This window comes from Phocoena sinus, chromosome 1 (genome assembly GCF_008692025.1).
Source record: "Phocoena sinus isolate mPhoSin1 chromosome 1, mPhoSin1.pri, whole genome shotgun sequence".
Classification (NCBI taxonomy): Eukaryota; Metazoa; Chordata; class Mammalia; order Artiodactyla; family Phocoenidae; genus Phocoena; species Phocoena sinus.
The window spans coordinates 149,541,835-149,554,436 of record NC_045763.1 but is presented as its reverse complement, the minus strand read 5'-3'; the positions used below and the strand labels follow the sequence as shown (position 1 = coordinate 149,554,436).

The 12,602-nt window shown below is 52.8% G+C and overlaps 1 protein-coding gene across 1 annotated transcript in view; it reads right to left on the bottom strand.

The window, feature by feature from the left end:
• The window catches only part of PLXNA2 (plexin A2), a 221,125-nt gene extending 215,975 nt beyond the window's left edge, over positions 1-5,150 (bottom strand). The window contains 1 exon segment of the mRNA XM_032634123.1: positions 4,512-5,150. The gene's annotated coding sequence lies outside the window, so the exon portion shown is untranslated.
• Between the last annotated feature and the right edge of the window lie 7,452 nt (positions 5,151-12,602).

The following is a 12,602-nucleotide window of genomic DNA, read 5'->3' as shown; positions in this document are numbered from 1 at the left end:
GACAGCTGGGAGTTTCTAATATATCTTAACTATTTTTTTCTTCTTTAGAAAAAAAAAAAAACCCAAATAAGCACAAAAGCCACTGTTTAGGGCCAAGCCTGGTTTTCACGAGTCCCCTCTAGTGGAGATAACCTGCTACTTCAGCTTCCCAATGCAGCCCAGAGGAGCCTCCCCTTAGGGCCTGGGAAGACCAGAAGAGCCCCTCAGGCCTGGAGGGTTCCTTCCCACTTGCTTCCCACGTCTGTTCTCAGCTCTTCTCGCCACATTTACACTGTCAGCCTTTCCGCCTTTATCTTCCTTTTCTGTCACCTTGCCTCTCTCCACCTATCTGTGACTGTTTCTGCATCTTGACTTGGGTCTTGCCACGTATGCCTTCGCTCCTGTATCTTGGTCCGCATCTCTGGTCCGTCTGCTGGGTTTTTTTTTTTTTCCCTGAAGTTCAGGGCTCCAGGTCTGAGGAGCTGGAAATGCTTTGACAAGGCCTTGGAGAAAATGGCCTATCTCAGAGGGCCAAGGCAGGGACCCTCATGGAAATCAGACATTCCCGGAGGAGAGGGAACTTTGGCCAAAAGCCCCTCCTTGCCTCCATCTCCCAAGCAAACTTGGGCCTCATGCGGTGATGTGTGGGTTTGAAGCAGTCTATAAGCTGAGCTCAGAGCTCTGGCTCTGGAGTCCTGTGTGAGCCCAGCTCAGCCCGTCCATCCACTCTCCTCCCTAGTCTGCCGGTCTCCCCGTGGGACGTGCATGCTGTCAGGCAAACAACTGGCAAAGCCTGGGTGAAGGGACAGCTGGCAGGGTTTGGGAGGAGGATGCCGGTGCCAGGGGAGAGGGAGAGAAAAGGGGGAGTGGGGGCCAGGACTGAGCTGGGGGTTGAAGGGGAGAGGGGAGACACGGCGAATGTCCTGTGGCAGGGAGAGGTGGGCATGGGGATCACGCGCTGCTCCTCTGGGTTTCTGAGAGTATCCTTCCACGCAAGCAGGAGACAGGGCCAGGCCAGGGCAGGGGTTAATGGTTAACCAACTGTGGGAGCAGCAGCCTGTGCACTGCTGGGGCCTTTTCTTTCCTCTCTCCCCCGTCCCTTCCTCCTCTCCCTTTACACTTGCCCTGTAGGGACACTGCTCCCCAACAAAGAACTTTCTCGCCTCTATTTCTGCCCTTGAATCCCAGATGGAACAGTAGGGGTTCCATATGCCCAAAGGCCAGGAACAGGGCCCCGGAGAGCCTGAGGGCTAAGGCAGGGAGAAAGGGGGTATCCTGTTCTTACCATGCATCCCTCCTGGCCCTTAGGACCAGCTGTTTGACACACACACCCCGTCCCCTCCCCGGGAAGAACTGCCTTTCTCTGTCTCCACAGGGCTCACCTTTAGAAATGACCAGACAAGAAGGGGACACACCCCCAGCCCTCATTTACTCTAATCAGGCATGAAATCTTTGTAACTAAGTGAAAAACACTGTTTCCCATAAGGGAATCGGTTCCATTCACTATTGTTGGAACAGAGCATCTGTGAAGGGGAGAAATATTCACTTATAATGAATTGATAACAGACTGGCCCTGGGTGAGGGTGGCAGTGCTGGGGGGAGGGATGACGGCACCTCAAAGCCTGCTTCTGCCACTTTCCCTGTGGACAGTCCTCACTTATCCGTAGTTAACAGACTGTAGTAACACAACACTCCGGTCTCTTTACGAGCAGAACGGGAGCGGGGTGGGGGCTTGGCTTGGAGTTCCTCGCCTCTCGCTGTGCCATGATGGACAGAGTATACTGGGCCCCAGTCTGCGTGTGTGGAGACAGCTGTGTGGCAATGCAGGGAGACAGCTGAGGGGCGGGGGGGGGGGGGTCGCTGCTGGAGATGGAAATCGTCTGCCCCCCCGCCCCTCCCGCACCAAACCCCTTATCTTGGAGAGGCAGCCATAGCGAAGGAGGCAGGATAGAGACTATAAAACCCCCAAACAGTGACAACTCCAGAGCCATAAGTATTTCATGGTACCTGAACTGGTTTCCCATCCTGCTTGTGTGTTTCCTTGTAACATGCCCATGAAATAAAGATGAACAAAATCACCAGAAGTATTTGGAAATGGGAAAGGGGCCTGGTAGAGAAGTAGCTGTTCTTCGAAGGGTTCCTCTTTAACCTCATGTTAAGCACAGACTCCACTACAGCAGATGGTGAACTTTTACATCCATCACACCTGCAGCTTTGGACGGTCAAAAGGTTGGAGAGGGAATGTTCCCCGGTGCTTTGGGGACAGGGGTAGGTATTCAGGGCAGCTGTGAAAGCAGGGCCACCAACCTTGTAATGACATAGTTGCTTTGGGGTGATGGACATGGGACGCCACCATTTACTCATTTAGACTGGGGCTGAGAGGCCAACCAGCTGCCCTCTGGCCTGCTCCAGGCTATGAGGGACCCCGGTCCCGGTCCTTACATCCTGTCAAAGAGAAGGGCCAAGTGGAAACCCCTTGGCAGACTCGTGGTCCTGGGCAGAGGGGACCTGCGTGCGCTCCACCGCCTCGCACCCTGCTGCTCTGCAGCAGCATATCCACTGTACAAGCGCTCCAAACGTCATTTCCATTTAACCGCTTTGCAAGCCAATTTGCCCCATCCTAATGCAATTTGTTGAGGACGGTGAGGGAGCGGAGAGGGCAGTCTGCACTGCCCTTCCTTTATCAGCGGGTCCCTGAAGAGGGTTGGCTAGAGGGCTGAGGGGAACCACTCTTTCAGGTAATGCTGGCAGTGAGGGCAGGTTCCGGGATGAGGAAGGGTTGGGCGTAAGCGGAGATGCCAGGTGGAAGAAGGGAAAAGCAAAACAACCTCGCTAGGGTATCTTGACAGATTGCTCTCAGTTTCCCTGGTTCCCTACCTTCCCACCTGACCCCCTCCACCCCACCCGCAGGCCAAGGAGGGGAGACCATAGGTAGTTAATTCAAAAGGTGCTAGATGAGGGGAGGGGGAAATTAATGAATTCTTCTCTCCTCTTGCCAGGAGGTCAGAGGAGAGAGGGCTGCTAGCAGCACCTGGAGTGTTCTGGGATGTCTGCACAAAAGTTGTCCGTTTCAGTTAGGAATAGCTGTATTCCTCCAGCCAGGGCTATCTCTTCCCCGGGCTCTGACGCTCTGTTGAAGGCCCCAGAATCCAAAACCTGCCCAGAGGGGAGACTGAAGTTTCAAGGTCTGGGAAAGAAGCCCAGAAGGACAGGAGCCTGCTATTGTGTGGGGACTGGTGTGCGGGGGAACTGAATCTGACTCCCAGCTCCTAGGACATCCAGCCCTGCCCAGCCCAGATACTCATCTTGATCTGATGCTCATGAACCCCGGCCACTGTGCTCATGGATAGGGGATGAATGGCTCCCCAAATTTCTGTAGTTTCCTCCAAGCTACTGGGTCCCCAAGCCACTGCCTCAAGCTGGTCCTGTCTTATGTCCCTTGTATAGCCACTACTAGGATTGCCACTGTTACCCTAGGATCTTAGAACCCTACAGGAGACCTGATCGTATTTCCATTGCCCACTTCATGGGGCTCTCATTTCTAGAGACAACTGACTTTGAACCCCAAGTCTTTTACTTCCACCTCCCCCATTATCTCTATCCCTCCGAGCTGAGTTTGAGTAGGTAGCTCCTTCTAGGGCAAAGGTCATGCCAAACAGGTGGACATTCGTCAGGGAACTGGGATGGCAGTTTCCAGATGACATTCTCTCTTTGGCCATCAAGATCATGATTAACATATTTACAGAGACTACCTGTGGGATGGATAAAAAGGGCCAGAATTTTCTAAGATCCCTACATCACTTGTGGGTTGGGGCAAGAAGAAGCCCAAGAAAGAAAATATTCTAAAATGGCTTATAAGGAGACTCTTGGACCCTGGATAAGCTCGTCCTTCAACACCCAACCTTCTCCTGAGGCTCAGACCAGGGGATCGTGCTTATGGGTGCTTCACCACGAGGGCGCACATAAGGGGGCATGGGGCACTTATCCCATTCGGTGCCTTGGTGTCATTCCCTGAGCCTCTGGAAGCCGCGCATATGAGGCATTCTCCTTTGATTCCCAAGTCCCCTGCTCCGAAGGAACAGCCAGCAGCCTCCAGGGACTCTGGCACCAGACTGAACGTCTCCAAATTGAGCGCCGGCCACAGTGGCCCAGGCCCTCCTGCCGGTGCAGTGCCTCAGAGGCCCGCTTTGGGCTGCAGCTCTCGGGACAGTCCCGCCGCCCCGGCGCTCCCCGAGCCTCAGCTTGCAGGCAGGTGCGCGGTGGAAGCGCGCCGTGGAGCGCCGCCCGCCAGCAGCCCAGAGGGTAAGCGGGGAGCCGGCGGGGAAGCCTGGGCTGGAGGCGGCGGCAGGGAGTCAGCCGGCACACGCGCGCGCGCCGCGCTCCGGCCCGCGAAAGTGGCCGACCCCGCGCGGGGACTCGCCGGCCGCAGCCGAGCCCAGGCGTTCGGGGCCGGGACGCCGCGGAGGAGGGCGCGGGGGGAGCCGCGGCGGGGCGAGCGCGCTTCGGGGGACAGGGCGGAGGGCGCCGCTTACCCAGCTCGGAGACGTTGGTCTGTCCTTCCGTCCCCGATCCGGCCGCTTCGGCCGCCGGCTGCCGAGGCCGGCGCGCTGCCCCTCTCGCTGCCAGCAGCTCGCGATCACGGGGACGACCAAATCCACATGGAGTCCAGATTCATTAAAATCCACGTCAAGCCCCCAGCCACTTATCTGTATTCCTGAAGTGGCCCCTCGGTCTCCTGTCCGCGCGCCGCTCCGTCCTCCGCCGCCCCGTAACAGCCTTGCCGGGCTCTGACGCCGGCTCGCTGGGGGAACCGGGAGGCGCCGAGGGGGCGTGGGGTGGGTGGCTGGCGGTGTCTCTCCTTGGGAAGCGGCCGAGCCCCGGCTGTCTTCAGATTTTTCCAGCGCGACTTTCCGGGCTCCTCTGACATCAGCAATCGCGGCGCTTCCTTCCCTTCTTGCTCCCGGGTTCATTCACAGTCCCATTTCCTCCGGGAACCTGGCTCTCCAGATCTATTTCGAGGTTCGCTTCGCTCGCTCCGGCGCCCGCGCTCCACACCGCTCCCGAGCTCGCGGGGTCTCTCTCTGGATCGCCTGCTCTCTCGGCTGAAAAATTCCCAGCAACTGCGCTCAGCTGCCCTCCCGCTCCAGTCTGGCGCGGACGCTCCGCCCGGCAGCTCGGACTCCCGCGGTGGTGGCGGCGGCGGAGCCCTGAGAGCCGGCCTCCCTATATTACCATGCAGCTCATTATCATAGAGGCCGCGCGCGTTAACCCCCTCCCTGCCGGCCGCGCCCGCCCGGGCTGGGGCCGCGCCCGCCACTGGCACAGCGCGCCGCAGCCAGTCCCCTGCCCCCTCCCCCACCCGCCCGGTCTTCCTCCTCCGCCAACTGTCAACAAAGGAGAATCAGGTTGGGCATCGGGAGGCCGCCCCGCTGCCTCCCTGTGCGCGGCTCAGCCCGGACCCACCCGCCACCTTAAGTGGCGAAGGGGGCAACGCAAATCCTGCTGGGGCCTGGGGATTTGGGTGGAGGCCTGGAGAGCCCGGCCGGCTGAACCCCCGGTGCGGAGAGCTCAGGACGCCGGCAGAGTGGGAGAGGTCAGTGGGGACGTGGGCTCCCCCTCCCTGAACATCACCTGTCACCGCGCACATCCTGCACATCTCTCTCTTCGTCTTTAATCTGAGGGGTGAATGGGGAGGAGCCGGCCTTGGCTGATGAGGTTAAGAAGGGGCTCTCAGAATTTGCCCAAGCAAATTTCCTCTGCTTGTGAATCTCAAAAAGCCAACAAGCTGTCAAATGAGGTTTGAAGTTGTTGTTATTAATTATAATTTTTATAATGCGAAGATGAGCCTTGCTCTGAGTCGCAAGCTTCCAGCTCTATTAGGGATCCTGGGCATCTGGCAAGCGGGGGAGGCGGGGACCAGTGGGGAGCTTTCTATATCCAGACCTAGGGGGCCTATCTGGCAGGGGAATCAGGCGGCGGTAAAAAAAACTTATTTTAATAGCCTAAGGTGAGAGGTGCCTGGTTTCTGGATGGAAATGCCTCGGTGTCTTTATGACCAGTGCTTCCATGTCCTATAGAATCTCAGTATCCCCGTAGACTCAGGACGCGGCTTTGAGAAACAGGCCTGCAAGCTGGATCCCAGCGAGTTCGCAGGATCTGCGCAGTCCCTGCTCCCGATTAGAGCACCGGCGAGTTTACTCAAAACGTCCAAGTATTCTGATGAGCTCCCTCTACTGCCCTCTCGTGGCCACAGTCCTCAGTGGTATAAATAGAAAGAAAAAAAAAAAAAACACTCCGGAAACCCTAAAGGGAGCCGCAGGGAATTCTCAGAGCAGCAGGGGCCTTAAAAAAAAAAAAAAAAAAAAAAAGGGAAAATAAATGTAGACTCACCGGTTGTCTTGCACAATCACCCATTCAATACAATATTGGGGGGAAATGTAAGATTTACTTCAGTCACAGAAATTAGCTAATTCTTCAAAAGTTCCTTCCTCATTGTTAATTAGCTGACATTTGTCTTACTGTGACTTTCACTGGTTATTCCATGTTGTGCCCTGTGCAGCCACAAAGAATCTAAGCTGTCTTTCCTGATCCATACCAACTCTTTTCTTTGAACTTCTTTAGCATTTATCGTTGGCACCCCTCCAGGCAATTATCAAAAGTTACCCTATATTATTATTTATTTCTCTTTATAAGTTGATCTTGTCTCTTCATCCAGACAGTCTTGTCTACCATCCTGTCTTTGGTTAAACCGAATATAAACCACAGTTTATTAAGGAATATAATTTGAAGAAGATGTTAGAAGATTTTGGAACATTTCTCTTATTTGTTTGATACATGGAGCATTGATCTGGTCAGCTCCACCCAGGACAGGCAGTGGTAGGGTTGGAAATATCTAACCGATAAAGCTTGAAGCTGAAAATTAGGACCTTCTGGTTCTCAGTCAAGTGCTGCGTGACCCTGGAAGAGGTTACATCTCTTCCCTTTGCCACAATTTAATCATATCTTGGGACTATTTTAATACAATACCATTTAAATAATTTTCTAATACTACCTCCCTACATGTGGTTCAGAAATCAACCCTAGAACGAAGAGCAAGGAAGGTAAAATTAAACAGACTCCTCTACTCACCACATCCTTCAACCCAGCCTCCCTTTCCCTTTTCAAATAAATAGTGAAGAGAAAGAGAGGGAGGGAGAGAGAGAGAAGACAGGTAGGAGAACATGTTGCAGGCATGACACAATGTCACCCAGTTTGTACATTGCTACTGAACTCAGGCCTGAGGTCTGAGTCCTGTGAGATTATGGGGGTTCCTGCGGTCAGCATGACAATGTCAAGAGCACTACCAGGTCTCCCGGGAGGCATCCTGTTAAGTACCCTTAACATCTCTGGGCCTCGGTTTGTCCATCTTCAAAATGGGGATTTCTACCGTCAATCTTCAGAGAGTTGTGGGAGTTAAAATAGAAATATGTAGAAATGTTAGAAGAATTAATAGTATCATTAAAATGGAAAGATTTGTTCGTATTTTTAGTCCTAATAGGCTAAAACAAATATGGATCTTATTAGTCACGCACATAATTATAACAATATATCTTGGGAATAAAAAAAGAACAACTCAGTTTCATGGTGTGTATTTAGATATAACGTCCTCTGAGGCAATGGCAATATACATGAGCCTTTGATCTTCAAAGGTGCTCTGATAACCACATCTTTTTGATCACTGGGTATCCATTCATTCATTCATTCCACAAATATTATTTATTAAGAGCAACTTTATTTGATTTTTTAAAAATGGAATTGTACATGTACATAGTACATGTTATCTCTTCCACACATATTTTTAGAGAAATTATGCTAATAGTCACGCTAATAGGCTCTATGCCCTCACACCTGTCTATGTCTTTCCAGGACCTGAGTTTTCTGGTATCTATCTGGTCTTTGATGTCTTCTTTGGCATCCTGTCCGGCTGATAGCAAACGCATGGCCCCTGGGGACTCATCAAGACTCTGCCAGTGCCTTGAAATTCATCCTCATTTCCATCAGGGGGAATGGTCACAGCCCAGCACCGTTCTGCACACGTGGTGGGTGTTTAATAAGTGTTTATCAAATGGATCGATGGGGAGATGTTTATCTTATGCCAAATCCTCATCTTTGGAAAACTGTAGCAAGCTCAACAGGGATCTCGTCCATCCCAACCCACCCACCTCTGAAGTCATGGTACTCCTGGAACCTCACCCCTGCAAAGTCATCTGTGGCTGCTGCGTTGTTATCCTGAGCCCCAGGCCCCCTCTTTGCTTGTAACTAGATGGGTAACTTGGGGAAGAGGGTAAGAAAAGCAGGAGAGAACAGGGCAATGGCACCCTCTGGAATGGAGCTGGATTTTTCCTGGGAGAAATAAATATTTCTCCTGCAGAGGCAGGTCTGGCCGAGCAGGCGTCCTCAGGCCTTTAAAGGAAGACTGAGACTCTGGGGAGAATAGGCCCAAATGGGCACCCAGCCGACCCCCAGGGGAAGTCCTCTCTCTGTCACAGCAGCAGCTCCAGCTCCACAAATACATGCCAGTACAGTAGCTCCTTGGATCACGGGAGGTATTTTTGGTGCTGGAAGGCAGCCACACTTTGTCAGGCTTTTAGCATTAATTCTGCTCCCTTTCAGAGGTTGGGAGGGTGGCAAGCCAGCAGTGTTTAGCATGGGGATGCTGCCTGTGAGTGTGCCCGAGCGTACATTTAGGGTGCCTTGAGTGGCATGGGGGCTGGGCTGGGGGCTGTGTGCCTGGAGCTGTGGGCAGGAGGCCAGCGTCAGTGGGTGATCTTTGGGTGGTGTGTGGTTGTTACCAGCCTTGCATCTAGCTCCCAAAGCTGAGACCACTGATCTACTTCTGCTCTCAGAGGTGTGTCCTCTTTCATTTGCCCTGACCCCTAGCCTTCCACATTTCAAGGCAGGGACACGTTCCCCCCCGTGGGTGGGCCCTTCCATCTCTCATCCCCTGCCTCACCTTTACCCAAAAGATGCGACCAGGCAGGCACAGTGTAGAAAGAGCAGCCTCCTTCCCCCACCCACATAGTGGGAAACAAAGGGTCCAGCCCTGAGTGTGTGGGCCAAGCCCCATGAAAGGAAGGAGGGGTGACTGGGTTGCCAGAGGGCGGGCCTCTGGCTGGGCAGTGGGGACAGCGGTCCAGGACACAGCCGCAGGGCACCTGCTCCAGGATTCTCAGCCCCATACATACAGATGTCACCCTCGTCTCTCCTCCCCTCTCATCCCTTCACAAAGCCCACGTTCCTGTGTACTGTAAACAGTACAAGCCTGTTAAGGCTCCAAATCAAACAAGGTGGGATTTCACTCCTTTCTCACTAAACCTCCCACAAGTGGAGCTTCTGTGCCTGTATCCCTCGCCCTCTTTCCCTAACCCTCCCTCCCTCTCTCCATCCATCTAGAATGTTGCTCTGGGAGGAGAATATTCTCTGGGAGGGTCAGCCAACTACAGCCCTAAACCTATGTGAACAGGTCTCTGGAACCATCTAAAGACTCCTGCGTGTCACGGGTGAGAAGGCTGCAGGATGCAGGGGGTGAGTGTGGACCACCGGGCTTCAGGTGTGAAATGTGAGGACTGGGTGAAGGTCTCAGTTCGGGGGCATGACTTTTGCTGCTGCTCTGTGCCTGGCACTGAAGGTCTGAGAAAGGGCCTTCCTCCCTTTTTTTTTCTAAGAGATTCCAAAAAAGGAAACACGCTACCCATTAGGTCGTGTAGTCCCTGGCTATGCCTCTCAGTGCCTCCATTTCCTCATCTGTGAAGTGGAAATAATATCCCTGGTTCCCGCATACGCTGCTTCACAAGAATCAAACAAGAGACTGGCTGTGATTCGGAAATCATGACACATTTGTATAATGGGGATGTTGTCTTAAGGTTCCAGAAGTTCCTTCCAAAGCCAAACCTTCTTCTTGACTCGGCAGTTCATTCTCTTGTTCGTTTTTTTTTGTTTGGGGGCACGAACCCGTGTCCCCTGCATCGGCAGGCGGACTCTCAACCACTGCGCCACCAGGGAAGCCCTCTTGTTCGGTTTTTGAGGGAATCAGCTGGGTTCCTAAGAGATACCCCTCTGCTTATTGGGTAGCTGCATTGTCTCCCCATCACTTTGGGGGCCCTCCTCCTCTCCCACGTCTCCACTGGAAAGTGCTGCAGACCAAAAGATTCTGCCTAGTTACCTTCGACGTGGAACCACAGGGAACACCCAGGCTGGAGCTGACCCTAACTGCTTGGCAGTCCCCATAAGCCCGCTCTTCCCAGGCAGGCCGAGAGGAGAGATGCCTGGGGGAACACCCTCAATTGTACGGGAATCAGAATGGCACGGACTGTCACTGCCTGAGATGCATTATGAAGATGCACTTTTGAGGTCCTTCTCTGCTCAGCCGCCCTCACCAGACACATGCTGCCCTCCCTGGCTCTGATGGCCCAGCCTGATTCACATGACGGTGCTCTCAGAGCTCTAGCTGGAGCTGGGCTGCCCAGCTTTCCGAGGATGCAGTGTCTCATGGTGCACGCACAGCCAGGGCCTTCTGGAGTGGGAGTAAGACAGACTGGAGGAAGCCAGTACAGTTTGTTCCTTCAAGATCAGAACCTATAGGAAGCACCCACTTTCATCATATAGTGGTAAGTGCTAACATGTATTGGGTGCTCACCCTGCTTCAGTCACAGTGCTTGGCAGTGTGCCTACATGGTGCTGAATTTTCACAAGTCCAGTCTTAGTAGGTATTATCACCCATTTTACAGATGCAGAAACCGATGATCAGAAAGTCAAGCCATTGGTCCCAAGGTCACCCAGGTAGTATGTGGCATAGTCAAAATTTGAACCTAGGCATATCTGACATCCATTTTCTCCAGTTTTGTCCTCTTCCGAGGAGGAAAAAGTGGTGAAAGTTTGGGAGTCCGTTCTACACATGCCAGGACACGGGAGGCACCGGGCCTCATCCCTCTTCTTAGCACTGAACCGGCGGTGACCCTGAGCTCCTACAGACTCATCACAAGTCCGGCAAAGTATTGCTCAGCATTGCTGAGCTTCAGTTCTACTGAAGGTCAGGAGCTTCACTTTCTCTTACAAAGGAGAGCATGTTGCAATTGTTATCATGATTATTATAAACAGTCATACTAATGAGCTCAGTTCTCCTCTACTTTGCAGGGTGTGTGTGTTTAACAGCGAGACTTGGCCCGGAGGAAAGAAGCTGCCAACACATGCAGATCTCCACCAGCTTATGTCACCTCTGCCCTGCACAACAGCACATGCATGGCTGCGCCTGCCTTCCAAAATAATGGGATAATGGGTGCAACGTGCGTCACCTGCCGCTTAGAGAGAGCATGCCAGTCGGTCTTTGTGGAATCCACGGGGAGCAGGGCAAGCCAGACACCGGTGTCTGCCTTCTCCTTGATTGCATCTGTGCCCTACAAACCCCAACAGAATTGAATTTACATCTCCTCCTAATTAAGGGAGAAAGGAAGACAAGAATGATAGTAGAAGAATTTCTTCCTACCTCTGACTGCAAGCTCTTCAGGGACAGAACATTAAGCTCTCCCTCTGTCTGTTCCCACCCTTCTCTCTCCTGACTGATACCTGGAGTGCCTAACACAGTGCCAGGCCCTCCCTGGGACCGGAGGCCGTGTGTGATGAGAGTCATAAAGTGGGGCTGGTTGGAAAAGCTAGACCGCGCCAGGACACTTGTCTCCGGTGTGCTGGTCTGCTGTGAGGCAGTGCAGAGTAGTGGCTGGGGGGGTGGGTAGTCTGGGATGCCTCAAGCCAGACGTGTGGGAGCTGGTCCAGGGCCCTTGGAGAGGAGGGTTGGGGGGTGGAGGGATGGGGCATTGCCTGGAGGAGGCTGGTAGAGAGTAAAGTTCGTTGCCCACACTGCGTAAATAAATCAAATGTCCTGGCATGCAGATGCAAACGCCAGTGCCTGCTTCAGTGCTGTAAATTTAGAGCAGGGTATGAACTACTAGGGTCTAAATAGAAAAAGTCAGAAACGGCGTAAGTCTTGGCAGACAGAAATCAACGGCGTCATCACCAGCATCATGAAACAGTTAATAATCACCAGGAAAAAAAAAAGACTTTAATGTTGCTTCCTATATTCTGAGTTTTGAATTCCTAGAAAGTAAGATCCACACATTTCCCTCATAGTCAGTTTAATGTTAAGTTCATTTTTATTCCTTTTGTGAAATACACTCTTGCGGGTTATTCTGGGTGGTGTATGAGATGGAAAGGAAGATGGAGAACAAAAGTAATTCTGTTCCTGTCCTTCTCTTCTGACTCTCCTCCTCTTTCTCTCTGGGGTCACAACACTGATTTTTGTGTATTTGTTTCTCTGGGTTTTTTTTTTTTTTTTTCTCGTATGGCTTCTATTCACTCAGAATCAGTATTTGAATGGCAAGACTATTATTTCCATAATAAAACAGAGGTTGGACCCCCTCCCCTTGGGTGACAGGCGACCTGGATTCTAACCCTGCCTCTGCTCTTTCCTGGCCTCCCACAAGTCCTCTCCCTCCTTTTGGTCCTGGTTTCTGCATCTGTAAGAAGCAGGAATCAGGCTCCACGCTCCCCTCTCTCCCCGCACTGCCGCCCTGTCCTGTCATCACTCCGAC